Here is an 8,982-nt window from a genome sequence, read left to right as displayed (position 1 = left end):
GATATATATCCCCAGTTTGAATGTTAAGAACTCTTTTGGGACAAAACCGTCGTGGCGCCAATGCACCAATTTTTCTGAAGGGGAACCAGCCGGTCTTCCGAATCCGATGAAAAGCGAACCACTGACCTGGTGCACCAGAACAAGCAAACAAATAGCCAATTCCACCCCAAAGAGTTAAGGCAGCCTAACGGTTTAGCCACCATGCAACAAACCACGAATAAACGTCGAATTCAAATTGAATTGCAGTAATTATTTGATTCACGTTATTTTGAGACACATTTAAGTCTATGTGGTGTTTTTAAAAGGCACTCGAAAATTTAACACATAAGATTTCGACTCTCCACAATTTAAATATTTTCATATACTTGGCATTTTTAATCTATATATCATAAAGCCCCTTAACGTCCACTCATTCATTCATTCATTCATTCACTCACTCATACAAATGTTTGGGGTGAACGAAACGAGATACGACGAAAAGTCTTATGAAGACCCCCTCTAAAATTGTCTGAAACCCCAGGAAAAATTATGAAAACTATAAATTTCCAATTATTTGTCTGTCTATTCAATTAAAAGTTGGGTATGGGGATTAGTTCAAAAAATGGCCACCGAATTCCAATGGCGGCGCGGCGATCAGATACAAATAACAAGGTCGGTAAAAGCCAAGAAGAAATTCCAAGAATCACGGCAAATAATCTGACACAGTGATGTCAGTGTGCACTCAGGTGAGCCTTTAGGTACATTTTATGTACAGATTTTAGTAGTTTTAGGTACAGATTTTACAAATAACTGCAATAAATGAATATACATCAGAACATTAATTAGAATAGGATGGATTCCAAACTCAATCGCTGATTTTAAGTCAGCAAATGCTGCACGGAGCAAATGCATTCCAAATTGAGCAATTAGACTCATAAAATTAACAATGACAAGACAATTATGGAAGTAAATAATGGATGGATGTTAAATTGTAGGAAGTAGTTGTACAAATCCAGTAGAATACTGCGCCTTGAAATGCGCTATGGATACAGGGTGGGGTACAGACATAATGGGTATTAAATGAAACGAAATGATTAATACCCAGCTAAATGCAGGAGATTACCCCGAAAGGAAAGATATGGTGCATGTCAATATGCAGTCAAACTATACTAATAATGTTGCATTGATGGAGAGAGAAATAAATCATCCAGGCTCATCATAATCACATTCTTATATTATAATTCACTACAATCTCCACGGTTAAGTTAATCACAAAACTGTATCTATATTCACAAAAGTCATACGAGTGTGTATTGATCATTAAGAGGGATAGTTATAATATGTGTATTATCATCCTGGATTAAGAATAACTGTTCTTCAAGTAGTTCATCAATAACCATTGCACCAGGCTGCTAGAAAACACAACATATAATAAGTATACCAAAGGCCAGCAATTCCATACTTAAAGTCATCAACTTCTTAAAATAAACTGATATTCTCCCTGATGTAAGATCCAAATAAAATCCTTGTACACCTGAAGTAGAATTACAAAGACTATTTGAAACAATACATACTACATAACTTTCACAGGTTGTAAAATCTCACATATTAACCAAACATGAGAATAAAGTTAACATGTCATTCAGCATTTGCCAGCTATATGAAAGGCTGTTCATAGCAATACATGAGGTATCATATTCTCAAATAACACAAGCTAGTTCATGCCATTATTAAATACTGCCCAGTTCCCAAACTAATCCTACAAAAATATTTTGTAACCTGCAAAAGGGTGGGAAAAATGTGCACATTAACATTATTGAAACAAGTTCTAATTCTCTTACATGACTTACCATTTCTTTAATAAATAATCCTCATGAGGCAACCAACTTCTTCCTTAAATTCTCCAGCCATCATTCCATAATTCAACTGATTTCACCATCACTCATGAATAACGTGTTAATGCCTCAACTGACCATAGATCATAATTCAACCTAGAAGAATGATAATAATGATATGAACACCATTGGGAATATGTTGCAACGGAACACAAGATGAAAAAATGCACCTACTTACATATGTGTGGTTATGAGACAGCTTCATAAACTTTTCCGACAATGTTCCCCATAAGACTCTCACTTGCTTCCTTAATTTCTCTATCTACATTCTACAATTCAAATGATTTTACCAGCTCTCATAAGTAACATGTTCACACTTCACCTGACCATGGATCATGTATCAACCTAGAAGAAATATTAGAATTAAAAGAACAACCATGGAAATATGTTGCAAGGGAAGGACTGGATGAATAAAATACATCTACTTACACCTTTATGGTGGTGGAACAGCATCTATGACTTCTTTCAATAATGCTCCCCCAGGAAACTGTCACATTGTCCTTAAATTATCCAGCAAAATTCTACAATTCAAATGATTTTACCAGCTCTCATGAGTAATATGTACACGCTTCAACTGACCATAGACCATAGTTAGTTCAACCTAGAAGAATGACAATAATGATAAAAACAACCTTGGTAATATGTTATAAATTTATAACAATATTTTGCGATTGCAAGGGAGGACAATGGAAAGAAACATCTACTTACACCTGTGTACTTATGAAACAGCTTCTAAGACTTAGGCAGTATTCCTCGTAAGACTGTCACTTACTTCCTTAATTTATCCAGCAGTCATTCCACAGTTCAAATGCTTTAGCTCTCATGAGTACATTTTTATTTTCTTGCTGCTTCACCTGACTAGCTCATCATAGTTCAACCTGAAAAAATGGCAGAAATAATAGGAACAACCTTGGAAATAGTTTGCATAGGAAGGACTGGTAATGCCTGCGAAAAGCAATGTTCATCACAATAATATCAGATTATAAATTGTATGTGGTCATTTTCATTAGGCTTCACCGTATTGATTCACATCCTACAGTGGGTAATCTATTAACACATATAATGATTAGTATCTATTACAATGTTAAATATTTATTACTTTTTGCATGAATTTGGCCATATGATGTTCAAATTTTGTACTAATCCACAATAAAATGGACTGATGTTGTTGCACCATTTACACAGTAAATAAATAATAGCAAAGATTTAAGGTCTATTTTTTCCACATGTTACACTCTCAATAACTTAACCTCACATAATACCACATGTCCTTATTCCCATGAATTCAACACACAATGACTGCACTCAAATAACTGTCAAATAATTGAACTGCCATATATTGATATCCCTATAGCTCACACTTTAATTAAATTCCTGTCAATAGACCCTTCCTTTAAATGAAGATATACTTTGAGACATTCTCAAAAACTACCAGACAACGTCAAAAACAGTACATAGGCTTTATATAAATTTATATGCGAAGGAGTCCATGTATGAAGTTATAAGTTACTGCAATTCGGTGTGTATAATATCAGTATCATGGAAATATGACTTCAACGGCACTGATACAAAAAAGTTAACTGAAAGTCAAACAAATAACGTAACAAGTGATAATTCAATATTCTACTACATAACTTTCTCGTACATGGTTGCATTGAACTTCACAATCATAATTTGTAAATACTTTTCCATAGTTATCGTAATACACTTACTTTTGCTTTCAGCATCCGGATATCCTAATTAATCACCAACATCTCGTCCTGTTGACAGTCGGGAACGTCTGGTTCTTCCACCAACTCTCCTCCAGCACACGGGTTGATATCCGAGTTGTTTGGAAGCAAGAATTTCTATGCATAACGTATAACGAATGCACGAGTTTAACACGACATCTTATAACGACTTCCAAAAGTGCATAAAAAACTGAAATTATTAAAAAAGACTAGATTCAGCTGTCGCCGATTTGTAATATTATAACTATGTAAAGTTATTCAAACTTTCTATAACTTATCTTCAGAATACATACCTTTTTCCAGAAATCGCTGTTGGAACGGCAGTTCGTTTATGTAGTTTGCGACCATCCTGTTGACGACACTCTTAACTTCTCCGCAGTGAAACAAACCTAAATAATAATATTCGTAAAAATTGAGGTATTTCTGTACAGCGAAGGCATTACCCATTGCACGTATAAAACTGAATTAAAGAAATGTATACTGACGCAAGCGAGCTTACATACGATCCGATTACTCTACTAATTTACAATGAAAATGCACCATTTCCTTATTATTCAATATGAAACATGACCCGAAGTAACAAATAACATTTAAAAGTTTGGCACTTTTGCATTACCTACTTAACATAATTTCAAGGCAAAACGTGATGAATCCGTATCAAACTATGCTGATGACAACAGCGTTGTCAACAACTTTTGAGAAGCCTATATTTCTACTATGTGACGTTCCCTCATTGACATAGACTATCACTAGAATTATTAAGACTTACGTTGAATATATAAATATTTACAAAGTACAAATGCAGGCAAAAAATGCTTATAATATTGTCACTTCCTTACCTCACAATGTGCGATGTTATTGTAGATTTCCATTTGTTTCTTCCGCAATCTATCGACCACAGAGCCTTTCTTAAACGATCAGAAGGAAAACGAAATATTCTTACTCCGTTTTTCGAGGAATTGGAGCAAATCGGAGCACTGCAGAACACAATTTTTTGAAATTAATTCATATGCCCTGTGCAAACACCATGTAAACAACAGACAGGCGGGAACCAAGATGGTCAAACCGAAATGCACTATGGGAGCGTGACACGACCTGCCTTTTACCGACCTTGCAAATAAAACATCATAGCAACATATTTGTTTATGCACACAAGAGGAGCTAAATTGGAATAAAAGATAAAAGAATTAAAACGAAAGGATAATAAAGATAAGGTAGGATATTTACTTAGTAATTTTTGAAAAGTCAATCTTTTAATGGCTTCTTTCCGTATGAACAAAAATTTGATCACATCAAAGCGTATTCAAACGAAAAGAGGAGAAATATAAGGTAAACAAACCCTCCTTGAAAGATAGGTAGGTAAAAATGATTTTATTTTCATTCTTTGTGATGGCGATAACGTTTTATTCTTCTTTACGTCGTTTTTCTGATACTAAGCTTAGAATATGAAGGATAAGTGCAGTTATAGGTATTTCTTATTCAATTATTTGTCTTACGAAAAGCACGTGTCATTGAGTGACTAAGTTATTTAGCTTAAATATATTCTAAAGTATGACATTAATGATGCCTTGTTCATCAAAAATTGTCATCTTCTACTCACCAGATGATTTAATTTCGTATTATATTGGATATTAAGGCTGTAAGGAGATGTTTGTGTATACCGACTCATTAAAGAAGTTACAGAAGTTTTCCTTAAGTGGTATCATTCGCGATCATGACGAATAATCTTTCAATAAAATCGTAAGTTCGAAATTCGTCATACTAGGCCCAATTCATGCTAAGGATCTCCACTTTGTGCATTTTCTCTAGATATTGATATTTAGTTACTACGTAATTCTATTGTGTGTATCGTCCTTTCTTAAGCTTGCGTAAGGGTACTGCAGTCACAGTGTTTACTCGCTTTCTATAATTCTTTATCACTTAAAATGTAGTTTACTGTAGTTCATTATATTTCGTAAATTCGTTATATTATGATATTAAGTAGGTATAAATTGAGTGTTATAGGGGAACATACTCTCAAAGTTATTTTGTATTTGAATTGAATAAGTTAGAATCTCTGTCAGACTCATAGGAATCCATTTTAATCTTTGAGTCCCTCAGAAAAACGTTCCTCTTCATTAATATTTTATTTTCATATTGTAACCGACGCACAGTGGGCTGAAATCGAAAAAAGCTGGACAAAACCTCGAAAATGTTTTTTTGAGTATGGAAGTTGAAACTTTGCACAGTTGTTACCAACACATTAGTAAATTTTTTGGCGCAAAATGTTTTTCATAGGCTAATTTTTTATATAAAATACATAGCCTCAAAGTTGAACAAATTTGGTGCAAATTGCCCGCTTTGAATTTTTTTCGAAATTCAGCATGTTTAAACTAATGTCACACCTTTAGTAGTAAGTCAATAGCAACAAAAATTCATAAAATTGTTAAACGGTTTGTTATCATTGATTATCATCAACTTTCACGACTTAGTTGTCGTAATTGTGACCAAAACGATAAAAAATGGCGGACCCTGTTTTTCGTCGAATTTTTGTGTTTATGTAGGATTTTAAAAAAAGGATCACCGAGTTACCTCGAGATATTTACACCACATATACTAAATAGTATGTAGATTATGATAATCGGAAGTGCAGCTGCGACCACCTGCGACGCCGAAATTAAGATCGATTTTTCGAACGTGCGGCACCGCCCGGAGCTGGCTGCTGGCCACGGGAATTGCCGTACTCGACGGATGTTGGATAGTGAATCATTTTAAGCAAATTTATTGTATAAAAGCTATGATATATTATTAATAAATTTATTTTCCTTTTGTTGCAACCTGATTTATTTACTATCTTGTAATATTTATCGTCAATGCAGTACAAAATGGCGGACGCTAATTTCAGTAACATTTTTTCCCGTGTGTGGCTGTATAAAAAGAAGGACCCCGAGTTGCTCTCAGATATTTACATCGTAATTGCATAAAGCCTTTTAGAGTCTCCATCCACAGAAATAATCTGTGACCGTTCGCAACAAACAAAATAAAATCGATGTTTTTACCGTGCCGCGCAGTCAGCGGCTGCTCCCTGGGCGCATGGAATGTCGTGTCGCAGCGTACATCATAAAGCGCTATAAAGTCTTTGCTGTGGATATGTTTTATTCCAACATGATTATTACCATTTCATTTCAATTTGGTTTGTTGTCACTTTAGGTAAATGAATTCGCTCCTCTATCAATCTCTACTGACTAGTGACTATTTACCAAATTCCCGAATGCAAACTAGCTAACTTGAAACTCGGACAATTCCGCACGTGCATTTTACCCTTTGGATGGGTAAATCGGCTCTATTAGCCTGCTTCTAACCTAAAAGACGAAATTGATTTTACAACCAGCCGACCAGCCCGCAGCTGGTTGGTATTTGCCCGTCCACCCTCTACTACTAAAGGTGTGACATTAGTTTAAACATGCTGAATTTCGAGAAAAATTCAAAGCGGGCAATTTGCGCCAAATTTGTTCAACTTTGAGGCTATGTATTTTATATAAAAAATTAGCCTATGAAAAACATTTTGCGCCAAAAAATGCACTAATGTGTTGGTAACAACTGTGCAAAGTTTCAACTTCCATACTCAAAAAAACATTTTCGAGGTTTTGTCCAGCTTTTTTCGATTTCAGCCCACTGTGCGACGTACCAAACGCTCGTTTTACTTGAAATTGTAAATATTACTTATATCTAATCTAGCCAATGGAAAAGTAAAAAATCCGTCAGTAACAAGCGGCATTCAAAAAGTCTAACACCTTCCATAGCGATCAAAACATCCTTTTTCGGGAGGTCTGGGGGGGGGGGTGGGGTGGAGGGGGGGGTGGCAGAGCCCCCCCAGCGACCAAAGTGAGTCATATCATATAATGCTATTTCCACTCATTCGTTGGTGAAAAAAGGAGTGAAAATGATGCAGGAATAAGACAATGAACCAGTGGTAAAAAAATAAATTCAACTGGTTAATTGGTATATAAACAAGGTTGACAAAAAATAAAAATGAAGACTTATGGCATACCAGCTGTTAAATATTAACATTTCTTGCATACCAATCGGATTTTCACTTAAAGGTAAAATATGTGTATTTTTAGAATTTAGACAAAATATGTGTTACTCAGTATGATACATAGATTCATCGTCGACATGCCTAAAAATGGACAGTTTCATTAGTGTAATGGCTTCTTTACGGGAAGAATGCATCGAAGAATATGAATTTGACCAGCGTTAATTCTGAAAAGGCTCCAAAATTTTCAGAAAAAAATGAATGCGGGAAACTGAGAAGGACCAATGCCTATGAGTAGCAAAAGAATTCATATAATAACAGTGAAGAAAAGAAGTGTGGGAACCAGTTTCCTGAGCATAAATTCAAAAATTCATCATTGCTAGCGAAGAATTATGAAAATATATTTTTAAATTTTGCTTCCAACTTTATGGAATAGATATTCCCTCCAGCAATGTAGCGTACGTTTATGTATTGACATAATCATAATACGTACATTGGATCGTGCGATTTGCTGTTTTTTATCATTCACAAACAATGCTCCGATCAGCTTATGGAGAATAACATGGGGAGCAAATGTCCATATAACAGCCACTATTGTCAGCTACAGAGAATGAAATGACACAACCTGTCGAAGAAAGTAAGAGCATAGGAAGGGAGGGAGGCAGGTGGAGGAAAATGAAGGGAAGGAGATAAAGGGAAAGAGAAGGGCGGGGATAATTGATAGCGAAAAACGAGCGGGTTGGCCAAAGTTTCATGGCCCTTCATCCCTTCCACACGGACAGCCACCCTATTCTGATAATAAAGGCACCCGCCGCTTACAGTGCTGCCACGAACGGACGAGTTCGCGTATGCGGGTTTGGAGAAGTGATTAAGGAGCAGGATTAGTGGGAACGACAACCGATAGATGGCAGCATCAAAAAATGGGGTGAAATAAACGGGGCTGTTACGTTTACCTTCCGGCGAAATATGATGGTAGTTTGAAGGTTAGGCTTACAACTCACGAAAATAATGTGTTTCGAATAATTGTTATCGCATATTTAGTAATAATAAATGAGCACATATCTTTATCCAAACACGTACAATAAATAATAGTGGACGGAGGCATTTTTAAGTATGTCATATTTCGCAAAAGTATGCATTAAAATCGGGTGTCCATTTTTTAATAGGTAGATAAGAGAAATCAATGCTGATTAAGCCTTAAGTGCGGTGTTAAACCTTTTTTATATATCATCCTTTGTATTCCTGTTATTGAAGGATCGAAGCAGTTCTGGCATCTATAAAAAATAAACTTAAACCTTAATGAATTGAGAACTTGAGATGTTGCCAGACACTTTGGTTTAGTTTCACTTGGTGGTGATGGGCA

At 35.4% G+C, this 8,982-nt stretch overlaps 1 long non-coding RNA gene across 2 annotated transcripts; it reads right to left on the bottom strand.

Moving 5' to 3' along the window:
* Positions 1-1,376: 1,376 nt before the first annotated feature.
* Positions 1,377-3,675, bottom strand: LOC124169153. 2 transcript variants are annotated; one of them, XR_006867040.1, is made up of 6 exons: positions 3,587-3,675; positions 2,583-2,752; positions 2,304-2,475; positions 2,053-2,219; positions 1,830-1,970; positions 1,377-1,391 (listed from the first exon to the last, which is right to left on the bottom strand). It is a non-coding gene; the product is annotated as an uncharacterized LOC124169153 (long non-coding RNA). The 2 variants fall into 2 exon arrangements; XR_006867039.1 differs by lacking the exon at positions 1,377-1,391 and adding an exon at positions 1,469-1,513.
* Positions 3,676-8,982: the final 5,307 nt, after the last annotated feature.

The sequence above is a fragment of the Ischnura elegans genome, chromosome 12 (assembly GCF_921293095.1).
Source record: "Ischnura elegans chromosome 12, ioIscEleg1.1, whole genome shotgun sequence".
NCBI lineage: Eukaryota > Metazoa > Arthropoda > Insecta > Odonata > Coenagrionidae > Ischnura > Ischnura elegans.
The sequence above is the reverse complement of the archived record's forward strand: the minus strand, read 5'-3'. Positions and strand labels throughout refer to the sequence as shown.